At 32.4% G+C, this 20,338-nt stretch overlaps 1 long non-coding RNA gene across 1 annotated transcript; it reads right to left on the bottom strand.

Annotated features, from left to right (window-relative positions):
- Positions 1-4,055: 4,055 nt before the first annotated feature.
- LOC107842829 lies at positions 4,056-6,480 on the bottom strand. The gene is made up of 2 exons (XR_001666124.2): positions 6,233-6,480; positions 4,056-6,043 (listed from the first exon to the last, which is right to left on the bottom strand). It is a non-coding gene; the product is annotated as an uncharacterized LOC107842829 (long non-coding RNA).
- Positions 6,481-20,338: the final 13,858 nt, after the last annotated feature.

The following is a 20,338-nucleotide window of genomic DNA, read 5'->3' as shown; positions in this document are numbered from 1 at the left end:
CCTAACCAACAATGACCTTTAGTGTTATTTCTCTTCCTATGAGGGCACTTAGGTCCATTGCTATAAAGAAGATAGGAACTAACTCGGATGAAGTATTTGTGCTGATCAAACTAGGAACTAACTCGGATGAAGTATTTGTGCTGATCAAACTAGGATCCATAGTTGAACGAGTCTTTCTATTAGTTCAAGTAAGAACTGATGAATCTGTAGTTGTTTTCTTGATCTTAGACCATGTGAAATACTGATGTTTTGCCAGCGATTACTTGAAATTGATTTGCTTTTAGTCTTTGTGAAGTGAGCAAATTTGATTACCAACACAATATAGCCTCTCTGTAAAAGAAAAAAAATCACTCAAAAGATAAAATGTTAGGTCATGATCGTAATGATTAACCAAAGTAATATACGAAACAAACGACGTATATTTGATTTGAAACATACCAAATCCAGAATTTAAAGGATAGGACACTTGAGAAAGTGACTGAATAATCAGAACTTTAATCATTTGATGGATTTTGAATTTAATGGGAAAAACAACATTTCGAATAGGATGAACTAAGTGATTTAAAGAAATCGGGTATTTTCAAATAAAGATCCTAAAAGGCTTATTTGAAAAACTTTTTTTTGGAAGACAACATAGTCTTTTCATTAATAGAATATCTGGATAGCTCTGACTATAAGCAAATGCGAGGGAAAAAAATAAATTGTGAGAGCAATGTGGTCAATATGTATTAGATAATGGCCTAATGAAATTTTGAATAAAACTTAGGTAAATTGGAAGGAATTATATCGACGGACTTTTAAGGATATTTTAAAAGGATTTAAATTTTGAGTCTTATATGCCAATTAATACTCTAAGATTTTGAAATAAAATAATGGATTAGTCTTGTTTAAAGACAAGGATGTGTTATTTAACTACACAAATCAAACAAATATAGACAAAGAAAAATAATGAAACAATATAGCACATAAATAATTATTACGCGTCCTAGCATACATGGGACCTTTCAAGCCAAAGGTAAGCCTAGCATTTGAAGGATATACATGTCATTTGTAAGACGTTCCATTGCTCCCAAATATATCCCAAGGAACAATGGTCCATACAATCTGACATTACATCTTTCAATTAAAACATGTAAAGGATGATCGTTTGTTATTGACTTGTGGTCAATAGACGTAAGGTGAGATTTTTCTAATGGTCCTGATACCTCCTTAGGTATTGGATCATCCTAGACTCATGCCTAAAAAGGATTTTGGTTTTGCTCTATCCTAGGTATCTAGAGTGGGCTTTGACCAGGTTCCCAAGCGGACAACTTGAGTCTGAAAATAAAAATAGTCATCGGACGCCTAATGTACCAATAAACTGTCGTATTCCCAACACTTCATTTGGAATTGATAAATAGGGGACGCGACAATGACGAAACTCCAAACAGTTTATATATTTCAAATGTGGAAGTATGCCATGAAATGCAATAGTTTAAATTTATGAAAATTTAAACACATAAGCAAATGAGCAGTTCAAGTATTACAAATTCGAATAATTAGTCAAAGAAGTTAGTTCAAATATTTGGTTAGAACCTAGTTAAATCTCCAACAGAGTCGTCATTTCTGTTTTATCCTTTTCGAATTTTTATTTAAAAAGAAAATGGTTTGCCCTTTTAAAAACTATTTTAAGAAATTCAAGAAAATTTCAAAATAATTTTAAGAAATTCACAAAGTCGCCACTTGATTTTTATAGAAAAATCAAGAAAAACTTAAACGAGTTTCAAAGATTCAAAAACAAAAATAAACCTTTAAAACTAGAGAAAATGGATAAGAGTTCAATTAACGACCTAAGAAGATTTTAAGGCACTTAGGAGCGTCCGTTTAAAAAACAGTTTACCAAATATTTTTTTGACTAACTTAAAAAAGACTAACTTTGCAAAAGGATGATTTTATAAAAAATACTAAAATCATTTATTTACGTATTTAAAATAGCATTTATTTATTCAGACGAGAAATATTCTACATGAGTTGAACTAAACTGCAATTTTTTGGATTTAAGAGGAAAATGAAATTTTTGCTTTTGTAAAAGAAGAAGATTACATAATTATTTCTTATTATTAATTACTATTAGAGAGAAGTCAATTTTGTTATAGATCATAAGGGAAAGGACAAAAATAATACTTAAAACTAAAACAATTCCACAAAATTAACACCTAAATTTAAAAACTCAGTAAATAGTCATTAAGCATCACAATTCGGTCTTTTTCATTTTTTTTGTGTACTGGGCCGTCGACTTTTCTTGTTTAATGGGCCCATGTTTTTTTGGCTCCTTATTATTTTTTAGCATCTCATAATAACATATTATTATAGTGTCCTACTGTACTTTAATCCGATTTTAAATTCTATTTTTTTTTTTTGGACTATTACTATTGGAATTTGAACATCTTGTTATGTCAATTCTTGTGCCATTGTGTAGTAATTTTTAGTAGAGATTTGTGTGGAAGCAATTTAACTTAAGATAACACAGATGAAAACAAATAAAAAAATTATTTAGTCAACTTTAATCCTGTTCAGATTGATTGAGATATAATGCAAAGTTTTCCATTAAAGTGTGTGAAAACAATCTAAGGCAAAGTGTCTAAGTTACATTTTTGCATTAAAATGGAAATTGGTGGGGATTGTTATACACAAAGCAACAAGGTGCCATCAGATAGTAATAGCACTGTAGGCATCAGAGAAAATATTAATAAACTGAACAGAATCTCTATGAATGAAATGTGTTGTTTGTCAAGAATGGGAAACCCAAATTATATACGGCCATTGGAGCGTTATAAGTGAAATACATCAAATATCATCTCATTTCATGAATCATGTACAACTAGAACAAGTAAAAGACAATACAGTTAGTGGCCGTTTAGTTGGAAAATTATTATGTACTATTTTCTATATAATTTTTAACTACAATTATTATTTAGATACATATTTTATATGATTCTATATAGATTTTATATGAATTCTAAAAATGTGTCAATCTAGTATAAGAAAATATCAATTGAGTATACGAACACTTTAAGGGATCGTTTGGTAGTGTATTAAAATGTTGATGCATGCATTAATTTAATGTGTATTAGTAGTATCTTGTTTGATATACCTTTTTACCCTATGTATAACTAATGCAAGCATTGGTTATACACTCTATTGTGCATTGAGGTGTGTATTACTAATACCTCAAAATCCATGGCATTAGTAATGCAATGGATCTAATGCGTGCATTAACATGCTTAAAGACCCTATTACTCCTCAAAAAAATTTCCGCATCCTTTCCAACATATATATTAAGGATATTATGTAAAAAAAAAAAAATTAAAAAAAATTATGTAATTCATTTTTTTTTTAATACATCGAACCAAACACTGCATGAGAAAAATACAAGCATTACTAATACACCATATTTTGCATTATTTTTATACACCCTACCAAACGACCCCTAAGTATATCAATATAGCATAAAAATGTATCAATGTGGTATAAAAGAGTATCAATTGAGTATAGAAACTATATGTGCTTACATAGAATTTCTTTCTCTTTTTTAAAAAGTGCATCAATATAATATAAAAGTATATCAATGTGGTATAAAGGTGTATCAATTGAGTATAGAAATTACATGTGTCCAATAGGGCCAAATGACTAAATAAGAGAATTACTTAAGCTGACTGGCTACACCACGTCCATATTTTCAAATGGACATTTTTTTTTTTTAAAATGGTTATACCATGTCCTTTTCCCCAGATAATACCTTTGGAAAAAATGTTAAGAGAGTATCAAATTAAAAGTGCTTTGCTAATTTTTGAAAAATTAATTTTCAAACAAATTAGTTTCTTAGGTTTGGAAAAAATTACTTTAATCTAAGATAAACAGTTAGTTACATGAACAACACAAATATCATCTTAAAATAAAATACTCACTTTTAGAAGACTTGCTTTAAGGAGAAAATCGAAAGAACCAATTTAATCTATTTTTAGACAAGAAAAATTAGGTGAAAAATTTATGAATTAAGTAAAAGAAAACTGAGATAAATAAAATGACAATGCCTTAGGGGATTTGTCTAGATTAATTGATTAAAGTGTTAGTTAATATAAATAAACAGAGATAAATCATAAGTTACAAAGAATGAAGTCAGGAACTGAAGTTGGGCCTTTCCTTGGCCCATCAATAAGCTGCCCAGCTTTTGGGCTTCGAATTTTATGGACATTGGGTCCACTTTCCTGCATGTATATTAACTTGTATATCACAATTCCTGTTCCTATATATCCAATGCATATTGGGACGTATATCATCCCCATGTGAACCTTAACATCAGCATTTCTACATTTTGTAACCTGTATATCAATATCCTTCTCGTATATCATCTGTATATCGCCACAAATCAGTCCCGTTTTCTTCATCTATTAGCCCATTTTGGACTTTGATAGGGCTTGATTCGGGAGGATTGGGGCTTGGCCCCGAAAAATACAAGAGGATTGGAGAAGAGTCCAATATGGACTCATGATGGATTACATGCATAAGAGGGAAATGAGTCAACATTAGAATTAACTAACGTCATAGCACATAATAATTTAAATGGGCTTTAGAAGAAAAGAACAAATTCAAGTGCTTAACAAAGACATTTAATCTATCATATTATTTCACGAGCAATCATCAGTGGGACTAACAATTCAAGAAAGGTGCAAATTTGTAGACTCAATTAATGTCCGAAAAGAAAGAGAAAAAAACTTCTTTGTATGAGAGATTTAAGAGTATGACATATCGAAAAACTCAAGTCAAGAAACAAAAATCAAGAAAGAGTGTGCGCGTGTCTATGTATATATAGGAACATTACAATGTAAACAAATAAGATCAGGATATTTGAAGATTTAAACCAAGGAAAAGGCAGTGACTTTCCAGAAAAATATGTGCTTCTATAGTAAACAAAGCACTCAAATTGAAACCTTGACATGGAGCTTTAGCAGCTAACTCATGCTAACCAATTTTATTTTAGCTAACCAGTGGAAACTAACGAACTTGAATGCAATTAGGTGTGGAATTTCAAACCGTCATATCTTACTTCTAGTGATAAATTTAAAACCATTGAAGATGACATACAATAGTGAAGACTAGTAATTAAATTTTACATTCCTATGCATATTTACCGAATACAAGACTAAAACCTACTGTATGTTCTTTTATAATTAGAAATATCGACTGAAACGACTAGCTAATCATACGAGAAAAATGACCACCATTAAGATTCTGAAATAACTGTGCGAAACAACATGATCATTTACTTCTACCAATACCTGATGGAAAATGCTTAATAGACCATGGTACTTAATATCGATAACTTGTATGTTTTGAATCACCAAGTGAAACGAGGCACACGGAAGCATATTATTGCATATAACAAGCAAAACTAAAACATTTTTTCAGGGATTTTCTCTATTTTGAATCCAAGACCAATTCTTTTTTAACCTCATACGTACTGAAAATCACAGGAAAAGATTTTTATAAGCAACTTTAAACCATAAAAGACGGGGTACAAAAAAAAAAATAAGAGAAGCAAAATACTTTGATCAAACATTGAGTAAGGAATACCGGAGACATAAGTGTACACGCTCGTTAATTGGATTATTTTTAATTTAGCCGTAACCAATAATTCTCTAAAAAAACAGATGATAAATAAGAATCCAAGAAAATGATTCACAGTCATGAACAACCAAGACCAACATTTAAGATGATTTAAAGCGTCACATGACAACCTAACTAAACCCGATGATTCAGAATTATATTAAGAGCAATGGAGTGAGGGGATTTTACCTTCTTATGGGCAGAGATACCAGGACTTCAAAACTTCGTCGGAACAACTTCCACCGCGATTTCAATGCGCTATTGGAATTCAAACCATTTTGATGGATTTTGAGGGTGTTCTGAAAATTTCTTGGTTACGTAGGGTTAGAAGTGCACACCTCCAAAACCCTCAAGTTTTTCCCCAAGAAATCCTCCTCTCGCCTTTATCCCTCTCGATCTATTTATAGGGGAAATTAGTGGGAAAAATTAGGGGTTTTGGATTTGAAACTGTTTGTACAGAAAAAATGTAGAGATTTTTGAAATCTTCAATCTGACTATATACAAGCAGGAATTTGTATCAAAATAGTTCTAAAATCAGAACGGGAAGATGAAAAGAACAATAAAAGAGACCAAAACGAGTTGCTACCGTTAATGTGTGTTCATGCTCTGCTATGTTTCGGCGCGATTTTGCCAAGAACACACAAGTGTTGCTTGAGCAAGAGAAGATGATGAACATTCTAGCCAAAAATGGCTGATCGCGAGGGTAAAAAGGTAAACAAAAGGGAGGAGCCTAGGGTTTAGTTGATGATGTCGTTTGTTGTTGAATTGCTGGTTGTTGTAACGAAGAAAAGAAAAATGGTGGGCTGGCTCAGTGTTTGAAATGGGCTGGTGCAAGTTGTCCGTTGGGTTAAGTTAGAGAAATGATTTAAAGGATGTGGGTCTAAAAATTATATAAATATACAATTTATATTTTCAATATTACAAAAAATCTCAACTCCCTAAATATATTACAAAAATCTCACATATACACAGAATACTATGTATATGTCGGCTATATTATGTATATTAATAGGGAGAGAGAAAGTAATTACAAAAGTGGGAGAGAGTGTAATTACTTTTAAAAGGTTGGTATTTATATTATTTATACAAAAATTAAAAGGGAATGATAATGGGCTGGATGTATTGGGTCAAGAAAAGAAATGAGTCGAGTTAAAAATTATAGCCGTTTTACATTAATAAAATAGCCATAGCTGAATTAATTGAATAAAGTTGAGACATAATTAGCTTTTCAGTAATTCAGTCGAGCTTCTCAAATTCAATAATTTTAAAATAAATGTTTAATACGGCATAATTATTTTGTTTAAAAATTAAGAAACTAATTATGTTATCAACTTCTTATTTTCAATCGTTCATGGAAAAAGTAGAATATTTGCAATTTAATCAAACTCTTCCCTCAAAATAAATTTTAAAGCATTTGATTTAACTGATAATTATATGATCTTTAACACAAAATATATTAATTTCACATAAATTTTAAAGTTTGGCTTGGAATTTATTTCAAAATAACTTAAAATAATTATTTTAGAATTATTTAAACTTGAGAAATTCAAAAACTAATTTGAAATGGGGAGGACAAAAATCAGGTGTCAACAATCACCCGTCAGTTGAGGCATGACACCCTAGTCCTTCGGGACATTAGTTTAGTGGATCCAACTCAGCCAGTGTTGGTACCCTTAGCAAAGTGCTAGCACCCTTCCAACTAGACTTACAGGTTGGACCTTGATTTGCTCAAATTGGCTTATGTCGGTTATTGTTAGCTCTCACAATCCTTAGTTTATGCTCAGCTTATGTTTCAGTTCTGACATGCATGACCTTGTATTCAGTTATTCAAATATCCAGTTTTACGCAGTACTTGTATATACTTGGTCTTGCATTTAGCTTATCATGTTTCATGTATTCATGTCCAAATTGACTAATTAGTTTTCCTTCTCGCATACTTAATACATTCAAAGTACTAACCACATATTTTCCTGTGTTATATTGTCTCGTAATGTTGGTTTGGATACTGAGTACCTGGATGGCACTTAGCATGTTCAGCACCACATCCAGTAGTATTTTTGGTGAGTCCATATCATTCTTGGACTAGTTATCAGTATTTATTTTTCGCTTTCTTTTAGTTTCAATCAATTGGAGTTAGTTGGGGGGTTTGTCTCAATAACTCACTATGATTTAGAGGCTTTTAGACAAATGTTTAAATTTTTAGCATGTTTGTTTGTCAAACAGTTTTGTTCCAGTTTTTAGTTGATATTCAACATTTCACTGTTTTATTTCCATCAGTTATTTCAGTTTAGCTTTCACCTAGTATTTTGTTAATTTTTCAGTAATCTTAGAGTTATGCCAGACCATGGGTTAGCCTGAGGTCACTTGTGACTCTAAGCATTATGTTTTAACTGGGAGCAGCCTTGGGTTGTGACATTTCATCACTTATGTTTATAGCGATCATAGAGGAGAATTTAAAAACAAAGCTTTGGAGGATTATTGTGCTCAAAATGGTTATCCTCATAACTTTTCCTCTCCTAGATCCCCTCTACAAAATGGTGTGGTCAAATGAATAAATATATTTCTCCAAGAGACTGCAAGAACCATGCTCCTAGAACAAAACTTACCTAATCACTTCTAGGTAGAGGCAGTAGGCACTTTATGTCATATTCTCAATAGGTGTCTCATCAGACCAATTTTTAAGAAGACACCTTACTAACTGTGAAGAGTAAATAAGTCTAACATCAGCTACTTTCATCCTTTTGAATGCAAATGCTCCATCTACAATAATAGTAAGCATAACTTGAGAAAGTTTAATCCATGAAGCGATAGAGGTATTTTTCTTGGTTACTCTCCACTAGTTGTCCCTATAGAGCTTATAATAAATGAACACTATGTGTCAAAGAATCTATGAATATAGTGTTTGGTGAATCTAATCACATTTCTATAAGTTTGAGTTTTGATGAGGAACAAGTAAATGACTTTCAACACAAAGTTTCTCCTGAGATAGCACCTGATCCAATCGATTCTGGGTCAGGTACGACTTAACCAGAGTCAACTCCTATTGTCGAATAATTAAAAATAAATATTCCAAGAAAGTGGAGGCATAATGCAAGTTTTCCAAATAAGTTCACCATTGGAAATACACAAGAGCTTTCCTAAGAAAAGAAGCTTCACTAGCTCGTGTATCTCAGATTGAACCTAAGAAGGTTAATGAGGCCCTAAAAGACGAATCATGGGTCTTATCCATGAAAGAAAAACTGGATCAATTTAAGCTAAATTAAGTCTGGAATATAGTTGAAAGACCAAAAAATTGTTTAGTCTCAGAACCAAATGGGTCTACTGAAATAAAGTAAACAAAGAATGTAAGGTCATTAGAAATAAAGCTAGGTTAATAGCTCAACGCTACTCCCAGAAAGAAGGTATTGATTACGATGAAATTTTTACTCCGTAGCAAGGCTAGAATCTATTCACATTCTTTTAGTAAATGTTTGAAGTTATATCAAAAGGATGTTAGAAGTTCTTTTCTAAATAGATTTATCAATGAAGAGGTCTTTGTCAAATAATCTCCCAGTTTTGAAGATCCTTCAATATCCAAATCACGTTTTCAAACTCTCAAAAGCACTCTATGATCTCAAACAAGCTTCAAAATCTTGGTATGAGAGATTGAGAACCTTTTTTTGTTAAATAGTAACTTTCAAAGAGGTAAAATAGATACTGCTCTTCTACTCAAAAATTGGACTCTAGTTTGTTTATCGTACAAATCTATGTGAATGATATTATTTTTGGTAGACCTAACACCTCTTTGTGCAAGAATTTTGCAAATCTTATGAAAGAAGAACTTAAAATGAGTCTCATAGGGGAACTCACATTCTTCTTGAGACTACAAATCAAGCAAACCCCAAACAGAACATTCATCAGCCAAACCAAATACATAAATAAGCTTATTAAAAATTTTGGAAAGAAAAAAGGAAAATCCTTCAGAACTCCTATGAGTCCCTTAACAAATCTCAACTTAGATACATCTAATAAAGATATTGATGAAAATACATACAGAGAAATGATTGATTCTCTACTCTACTTGACCGCAAGTTGACCAAACATTATGTTTAGTGTGTGTAAATGTGCGAGGTTTCAGTTGGCTCCCTAGGAGTCCCACCTGACTGCTATCAAATGGATCATTTGATATCTCATGGGGACTTTATATATTGGATTATGGTACCCCCACTCCGCAAATCTTGATTTAATTGTCTATTCAGATGTTGACTTTGTAGGTGATAAAAATGATCGAAAAAATCACTAGGGGGATGTGACAAATTCTTGAGGATGCCCTAATCCCATGGCACAACAAGAAACAAACCTTAGTTGTCTTATCAACCATCGAAGCTAAATACATAGCCATTGGTAACTGTAGTACTCAAATATTATGGATAATGCACCAATTACTTGACTTCAATTTGATCAATATATGATGATACAAGTTTCATTAGTTTATCAAAATATATTGTGAATCACTTTAGGGCTAAGCATATAGATATTAAACATCATTTTGTTCGTGATTATGTTGAAAATGGTAATTTTGTGCTAAATTTTGTTGATTCAGAAAATCAGCTTGATATTTTTACAAAATCTTTTCTAGAAGATTTTTTTAATTTTCTCTGAGAAAAACTTAGAATTAAATGCTTTAATGTAAAATAATTTTTGTTCAATCTTTTTGAATAATATATACTTTAAAGAAATTTTTTTTTTGTGTGTGTGGTTTCTTTTACACGGTCCTTTTAAATATTTTTCACCTCTAGTAAACGTCTTTTATTAATTATTACCCCTATGTTCTGACTCACGGCCCCCGTATTCTCCTTTTTTATATCTTCTTTTGTCTTTTCACCTTTCTTATGACTGCATTCTTCCTCTCTTGACCTATCCTTTCAAATTCCCCCCTTCGCCTCCCTTTCTTCCTTGTAAAAAACCTCTTTTCCCCCTTGTCTCTATTATCCCTATCCTTATCCGTAAAACCAAATCAATGGCTCACCCTTCAAAAACTCCAACCAACTATTTTTCTGATAATCAAGATCATGTTCTCATTGCGGGCTCCTTCGAAGAAGCCTCCTCTTACTGTCTTCACTATGATAACCCTAAAAAATGCACCTCTACCAGTTCCAATTATTTTTTAAAGAAAACCAAGTCAAAATCTCTAGAAACTCTTCCTCCAGAAGATATGCACAAGTTCTGGACTACTTCTCATCGAGAGAAGTTTGTCACTTTAAGCAGTCGTTCAATTGTGATGGGGAGAGTTGTAAATCTTCATCAGTTGAAAAAATCTCAGTGCAACTTAAGCCTTATGTCTAAGGCTTGGAATTTGTATTTGGTATTTCATCTTTATGGATTAGAATTTTTTTAGGATCCAATTCGAATGTTCTATGCTAATCTTTGCTTTTCACAAGATAGTAGCAAACTTGAGACCCTTGGGTTAGGAACACGAATTTTTTGAATGATTTTTTGTTTGAAAAGGTATTTGATACTAAGCTCTCTAGAGCGGTCTCTTTTATAAGTAAAACTTGTTCCTGAAGACTTTAAAGTCAACTTTGAGGAGGCAAATGTTGCTGTTGCCGAACCTGTCTAACTTCGGTCCCCTATCTTTATGTTTTAAGCATAGAATTATGTCTCACATAATTGCTTCTACTCTGATTCCTTGAACAGGATCCTTGAGTAATGTTACTATTTGAGATGTGTTTGTTCTATATTATTTTGCTAAAAGATACAAAATTAACTGGGCATTGTAGTTTCGAGAATACTTATTAGAGAGTGTGTATGACCCTCATGCTTTAGCCAGTTTGCCATATAATTTGTCAATTACCCAAACTTTGCATTTTTACTTAATCGATCTTTCTGGTGTTTTTCATTGTTGAAGTATCTGTCACCTATGACTCCAAAACCTTTCTAGCATGGGCTATGCTTTGGTTGGGAGTGAATGGTGCAAAACAGATTCTTTTAAGGTAAGGTTTGATCTTCCCAAAGTAAGTAAGTTTGTTTCTAACCCTACTTCCTCAGTGTTGAAAGGAATAACAGAGATGAAGGAATGTATGTATGTCATTAAGGAAAGTCTGATTAGCCTCTAAGAGTCTGTATTTTTGGGAAGGTGCATATTGTTCTAAACAGTCTTAAGTAGGAAGAAGTCAAAATTTCCAGTAAAATATTTAAGCAAGTAGATTCCATAAAGACTGAAGCCAACTCCTCCCATAATGAGCTTGCTATCTCAGTGCAGAACTCCTATTCAAACTTCTCAAAGAATTTGGAACACTGTTACGAATGGTTTTGTCACAATATGCATTACCTTCACCTATTTTCTCAAAAAACACTAGGTTGGTTCTAGATAAATCTTCTCAATTTAAAGGAGGCCTGTCCTCTTCTTTTGATTGGTCTGTATGTGAGGTACTGTATTTCTCCGCCCTAATATCTTGACTGCTCTTGGATGCTATTTGTTTTTCTCTTATTGTATCTATTTTTGCTATTTATTTATCTGCATTGCTTGCTTGTCTATTTTTCATGTTTTTTGTTTATGCCAAAGGGGGAGAAAATTTTCACCAGTAAATCAGAAGGACCAAAACAACTTTTTCTAGTAAAGGAAGCAACATGAAAGAGGGAGCTTGCTGCATGTGCAAAGGATCTAGCTACAAGTCAGGGGTAGCTTATAAAAATAAAAAAGTTAACTGATATTTATTTTGTCATTATTAAAAAGGGGAGATTGTTAGCCTCCTATAATTACTTAATATTTTAATAATGACAAACTAACATAATAAACATGTAGGACCAAATCAGAAAGATTTTGTGATGAAGAAGATCATGGACTAGACATGAAAAGAATCAATTAGGCGACACTAGATGATCTGAAAAATCTCACAAGTAAGGAATCAAAAGACTCCTATACAAGGAAAAGATCTCTGCGAGTAATCGAAGTAGAAGATTAGTGCGACGCAATATTATATGAAAGCTGGATAGAAAAATGATAATATTTCTTATATGGACATCTGATATGGGCATGTATGAATATAATACGCTAAGTTAGCAAGGAAAAAACATATCATGCGCCCAGACATATCTGATATGTATGTGCAAAAATATGTGAATACTCAATCAAGGAATCCATATAAATCCTTGATTGAATGAAAATCCCTTGGATTTTTCTTTTTAGAGCAAGAAATCAGCCAAAGACGAAAACTATATAAAGGCATTGAAGATAGAAGAATCAACACACAACTTCATTGGAAACTACCATTTTGTCTCAACTTTTAGTCTTCATAAAGCTCTATAATTTTGTCAGTTTATAGTAGTTACAAAAAGATAAAGATTGAGTCAACCCATTAGTTATAACAATCGAGGTTGTGTCACAAGATCTAATTACTTTAGATTGGTACTCAGAACTTGTTCAATTCTACTGTAACTCTCTCTCTAGTTAAGCTCTAAAGGAAACTCTAGAGACCCAAGGGAACCAAAATATGCGCTACACTGGTGATCCGAACTAGTGTAAAACTCTGAGTTCTTTATTATCTTTCATTTATACTTTTTAGTTTAATTCTATTTTATCAAGTATACTAACTTGCAGGTGAGTTGACTGACAAAGCTAATCTGTCGACTCAATTTTTCTTTAATTCAAATCCTTTTTAATTTCATTCTATACTCTGCCTCAGCAAAACTTTTGGACACAGTATGTTATTTTTTGGACTTTCAAGAGACCAAAGATTCACTAAAGTAGACCATATAGCCTGTGACTGATCTTCTAGTATTAGGGCAGGAAGCCCAATCTGAGCCACGCGAATATATGAGAGAGGTGTAAGGTTGAGCCTTTAACCAAATTTCTTGTCCAACATTACCTTTAAGATATCGAACCACCCTACTAATATCTCCCCAATGAGACCTCTTGGAATGCTGTATGAAAAGATTATGTGTATATATAACAAAACTAATATCAGGCCTGGTGATATTATCATACATAAGCTTGCCCATGAGTCTTTAATAATAAGAAATGTCTGTTAATAAATCATCTCTATGTTCACCTGTGGAGTGATCATATTCAACTGTAGTCAGTCTCATATTTAATTTCAAAGGAGTATATGCAGGATTGGTACCACTATAACCTGTGCCTGAGATTAATTCAAGAATATACTTTCTTTGATCTAAAATCACTCCTGCATCAAATCTTAAAACTTCAATACCCAATAAATACTTGAGATCACCTAAGTCCTTCATATTAGATTGCTGATGTAACTCTGGTAGCGGTGATCATGTCAACATTACTCCCAGTAAGTAACTCATCAACATATTATAGAACAACCATTATACGTGCTACTTTATTCAGAGCAAAGAGAGAGTAATCATATGCACTTTGAGTAAAACCAGCTGCAAGTAATGCAGTAGTAAGTTTGAGGTTCCACTGTTCGAAAGCATGCTTAAGGCCATATAATGATTTGAGCAATTTATAGACTTTATTATCCTCTGTCTCTTGAAACCTTCTGGCATCTACATATAGACCTCTTGTTCAAGGCTCTGATACTATGTGAAAACAAGTTGCATGGCTTGTTCATCCATTGAAGGATGTAGAGAAAGCAAACAAGAAGAAGAGAAGAAACTGATTTTATCCATCAATCTCATAGTTGTATAGTGCAATGTTCCCTACTATTTATAGATGGGGCAAGTCAGATATAAAATATCTTAGCTCATTGTCAGCTCACTAACATCAATGCTTAACTTTCTAATTGCCTAACAACTTCACTAACCGGCTAAGTATTCCAAGTCAATGAAACAATAAAACTATAAAATGAAATACAGTGCATTGGTTGTTACAATTCAGTACACTCCAGTATATTGGAACAAAATCAATTTTAGACTTAATAATAATCCATGATCATAATAAAGGAAAATATTTTTTATGGAGAATATTTTTCTAGAGAAAGTTTTCGAAAAAAATAATAGTTTTTTAAAATATTTTTTTTAGTGATTGATAGGTTAATAAAAAATATCATGTAAAGAATATTTATATGTAATATATAAAATATCATGGGGTTGGGATGCAGAGGGGATTTGGGGTTCAAGAGGTGGCGTACAGGTGTAGAGGTTAAGGGCATCAAGTGAGCGAGAAGGAAACAATGAATTTGAATTGTCATTTGTGAAATTTGCTTCCCTACTTCCAATAGAAACGCTAGTATCCTCATTTTAATCTCAAATTTAACTAAAACAATGCATATATATAGCCAGGTTCAAAGTGTTTAGAACTTTTTATAGTCCCAAAAATGAATTTGTAAAAAATAATCCTAAAAGTATGGCCATATTTTGTCCGCTAAAAGCTCTAAAAGATTAACCATACTTCCTTAGTTCCTTGAATCTGTAGTGTATAATTAAAATAATATTCAATGCATACTCTGTATAATTGTTATATTATTCATGTATGATTAGTCTCTACATTGATTATACATAGAGTATGCAGTGATTATACACACTACTGACATTAAATAATAAACATACACTAATTATATATTGAATTTACGGTGTATAATTAAAGTAAATTAAATACATTCACTGTATAATCAATATAATCATGTGTACATATTATACATTGAAAATAAGATGGAAAGGAGAATAATCGATGACTGGAAAAAGAAGAAACAGAAGAAAAAGAAAAAGAGAATTGTTGCCTAGAAAAAGTACTCTGGTACCCGAATGGCTATTTTCTGTTGTTTAAGAAAAGGAGAGCTATTAATTGTGTATTGTTAATAGGGGCTGCTAATCTAATTAATTTGGAAAAAATAATATAAACATGCACATCAATTTACAATATTTATACAAATTCTCACTCTTATAAAGTAATTAAAAAAATTTCAACTAATTATATATATCTTCATTGGATGTAGCAGGAGCTAATTGTATATCTCAACAGATTCAAAATCGAAAAAATATATATGGAGCTAATTATGTATATTGACAAAGGAAAAATATAACTTCGTTTGATGTATCCGGAGATAATTATGTATCTCGATAGACCCAAAATTAATTTTTTCAATAATTATAAAAAATATTGAGATTTTCTGTAATCAAACTCTAAACTGTCGAGATTTACGTTGTTTATACATTTATTTTTTCTAATTAAAAGGAAGCCTGTAGAAATATAGTCCAAAATCAACAGAACACTTGCCCACACACTCTTTACACATGTGATTTGCACTAAAATTTGAATGTGAAAATCAAATTGAGAACAAAAGAAAATGTTATATATGACCAAAAAGTTCCAATGAAGAAATTCAGAATGAAAAGTCATACATAACTGAAAGCTAAAAAAATAATGGACCTCTAATAAGATGACACGTGGCAAAACTATTTTTGAAAAGTCATCATTAACAAGCAATGACATGGATGGACCTGTTTTGTAACAGCGATGACATAAATGAGTCAAACTTTTAACGGATGACATAAATAAGTCATTTACGATAATTTGATCACATATTTGAGTCTTTTTCCTTAAATTATTTACAAGTCTTTTCGCATTGACCAAACTTGTCTTGTTCATAAGTTATGCGGAACGAGCATAAATTTAATTCAATCTATCTTGACTGTTTTTAATTTATTATTCAACTGCACACAAATTTTATCCAATTGACAATATTCATCTGGGTTATTTAATTGTCACCAACGTCATCACATATATGTTCTGTTATACATATGTATGTATTGTGACCATGTTTTATTAGTTTTTATTTCAATTTAGGACTTATAAACATTGTGCAAAAGTTTAATTTACATGTATCTGATTTAGCAATCACGAATAATGATAGTACTGTATGACTAATACGTTTAAAATAGTGTAGATATAAGAACCTTTTTTAAGAGAGACTAATAAAAATATTTCAACTTTCAATGTGATTCTTTGTTTGCACATCTAACTAACTCCTTGTCGCACTAATTAAGTCCACAAGATCTATCGCCACTATTTTTGGAATTATCTGGAGATTCACTATATGTCATGCACAACATTAAATATTTATGGAGGACGCGAACTATGTTGGAGGGCTAATGCGTGTTTGTGAGTCATAGCCAATAGATAGGAGTTCTTTGGTGTAGCTTTGCTAGCAATCGTAGGGCCTTGCACATAGGTTGAAGTTTCTAGCTAGGAGGGTTGGGTGAGGAGTGTGCTTTCGGTTTGATAGTGTATAATACTACTTTGTGGATGTATTATTTCTGTTATTTCATCTTGCTTCATATTTTATTACGATTTTGTTTACTGTCTTTTTGTCCTAAGTCGGGGATCTATCGAAAATAACCTCTCTACTTCTTTGAAGATGATATGGACTGAGTACATTTTACCCTCCCCACCCTATTATGTGGGAATATATTGGATATGTTATTGTTGCTGTTGATGAAAGTCCAATGGCCTTATTTTTGTGTATGTGTCTCCAAGGCAAGCTACCAAAACACATGCATAGACTTTTTTTTTAATCTATATTACATTTTTAAACTACAGGTAACGATAGTAAATGATGGCTTACAATAGGCAAATACAATAATTAATTTGGATCTCACGCCATTACTAACTCATCTGTCACGACTCGAACTGGGGCCCTGGTCGCGATGGACATTCCAAATCATGAAGGCCCGAGAAATCCCTTAGCAGTTTATCATAAGCATAAACCATGAGAGATAAAGTGCGGAAGATAAACAAAATATAGGAATCCCTTTATTCAAACTTAACAATTTTGAACGTGACTCATAAGACAAACTAAATCCATTCTAAACAAATCTACAAAGTCTATACTGAAATGAAAAATGATAATCTGTCTAAGCCGGGACAAGGCCCTTGGTTGGACCAATAAAATCATGTAACAAATAGAGAATCAACACATAGGGAAAAGTTGCCTTCCGAAGCAAGAGAGGCTTACCAATTTTGAATGTCTGGATAGAATCTACTGTTTAGCGGAATCATGGGACTGAGCCTCAGAACCTAAAATATAGGAGTTTAGTACTCGAGAGTATTGGTACGTAGAACAATTTAAAAATAACACGTACTTTATATAAAATCAGTGAGAGAATTTTGTAATCAATTTATCATAATATATCTAGAAATACATGGGCGTAATCAATAAGCTTAAAACATTTCTGTAAATCATGACTCGAATCTTTGTCTTATTTCTGAGTTAGGTGGTATACCCTACATATCTGAAAATTACCCCACGGGCTAAATGGGATCCGTCCTTGACTCGGCGACTAAGCCCCCAACCTAATTTACCCGCAAGGGTTGGAGTATTTGAATCTGATACGCCGAAGGGCACAAGGCTAACATATAATCCCTATCTTGGGACATAATAAGACCCTGATCAGCAAAATACAGTTGTAGGCAATGAGTTATCTGAACTCATGCCTTCTTCGGGTAACCACCTAACTAGAACTGCGTATCAGTCGGTTCGGTTTTAAAAATTATCGATTTTACTTATTTATTATCGGTTTGTATATATGCTAAACCGTTAAAGAACCGTTAAGATATCGGTTAATCGGTTATCAATTTATCAATTTTTAGTTGTTATTGGTTCGGTTATCGAGTTAACCATTAACATTGAACATATATAATTTAAAGTACAAAGCTATTGCCTACTCAAGTGAAAAGGAAAGTATTAATACTAAAATAATAGAAAGATCATAAGTTTATTCAAAAGGGATACGTCCAAATATCATCAATTTAAATGAGCAAGAAATAGAGAGCATTAGCTTTTTAAATTTAAATAACTGAATATCCTTATCAGGACCTACTAGACTCCTGTGGTAGATAATTCAATACAAGTAATCTTCCCATACATCTCCTGATCATATATCCAAGCTTTCAACCATTATGTTTGCAAGTTCAAACTCGTAGATTCACAATTCCATCCTTCAATGCTCAGACTTCAAGCAAAGTACAGTGATTATCACATCACAATCTTCACACAATCCACATCATATCAACAATAATATCTACCTCGAGTGCTAAACTTACACAATATTCCTTCAATTTATGAACCTATTCCAAAAGAACTCAAGGAGTACAAACTTGCATTCAATAATCTTAAACAACAGTTCACTACTACCATGACTGCTTCATGAGCGAGAATAACATTATATAATGCTAGTTATGAGATACGAATAATTAACCAATGTGAAGTAGTCATTTCAAACAAACACATTCACAGCACATGTATCCGCACATACAAAATCACAATTAAAACAACTATGTGTTCCGACTACAATCCCTAAAACACAATTTTGAACCAAAATTGAAAGCACAATTCATCAATCAACAATGATATAAACTCGCGCATCCATTCTTATCACACATAGTGAAGGGAAAAGTTGTAACATGCACACACTCCAATATTTGGTAAACAATCAAACCTATAAACTCAAAATAATACCCAAAAATTATACTGTCTCTCTGTTCAATCCAACAATCCAACTTTAAGATATATTTCTACTAGTTTTCTCTTCTTTGTAATCTCAATTTTATGAAACCTCCTTGTGCATTTGTTGATAGTATTTTCATGTTGGCTTAAACAGTGGGTTCATAAGCATGAAGCACCAATTATAGTTTGGACAGAAATTGTACATACATTGAAGATTGGACACTGGACAAAATTGAAGATGAAGCAGAGACTATCTAAAAATTATTACCTGTTGCGTAGCGATTGTGAGCACTGAGCAGTGATAGACGAGAATCATTTCATCTCTCTAAATTGAGTAGTTTTAAGCGAAAATTGAGCTTTTGTGAGCAACAACAACCGATCTTTTGTGACTTGTGAGTAGGGAGAGGAAGACTAAGAGTGAGATGCAAAAATTGAGCTTTTGAGAGAAGCAATACTCGAGCTTTAGTGACTTGTGAGTGGTGAGAGAAAGACTCAAGAGTGAATAAGTGAAATCCGAGAGAGAGGCGCTAAGTGTAGAATAAACCCTAATACCCTATTACCTTTCGAGGCTTGAGCTTGGGTCGCTTTTGTCTTGAATAATTGGGCCAGTGCGGTGTCCTGTAGAGTGTAGCCTATTATGCTTATCAGGATATCAGGTACCCTGATGAAAATATCAAAAGAACCATGGCCCAAACCGACAGCCCAATAACAAAAAACCTAAAATCGACACCCGAACTAATAATTAATTAAATCGACCCATTAACCCGATAAACAAATTATCGGTTCGGGTTAATGGATTGAACCAAATTTTGCACAGCCTTATACCTAACTCTCTCAGACCCATTCAAGTCCCTTATTAAAAAACATGAGCATTTATAAAATAAGGAAAAAACCCTCTCAATTCTTTCATAAGACAATAACAATCCATAAACGTTGGCAAAACACTTAAACTCAACTTTTAACCATCCATGTAAACAATCCACAACATTGTTAAAACATTCGGTTTCATAGTAAGAGAGAGAATTACATAAATCTTGTTCTCATATAACTTTCAAACTAATAACACACATACACATGAAAACAAACCAAGTTTCAGGAAACAACCTCATAGTTTATGCAAGATTTCATCATAAAACAGGTTTACAATACATGTTTTTCAACCATTTCAAAACCCACCTCATGTAGGAAACTATGTACATTAAAACCTTGTTTGAATAATAAATTTTATGCTCATGGAGTTTAGGATAGCCCTATGTACCTTGAGTTGATGAAAACGTTGAAGAATTTTGACCCTTGAGGCT

The sequence above is a fragment of the Capsicum annuum genome, chromosome 9, assembly GCF_002878395.1.
Source record: "Capsicum annuum cultivar UCD-10X-F1 chromosome 9, UCD10Xv1.1, whole genome shotgun sequence".
Taxonomy (NCBI): Eukaryota; Viridiplantae; Streptophyta; class Magnoliopsida; order Solanales; family Solanaceae; genus Capsicum; species Capsicum annuum.
Note: the sequence above shows the minus strand (reverse complement) of the source record. Positions and strands in the feature narration are given on the sequence as shown.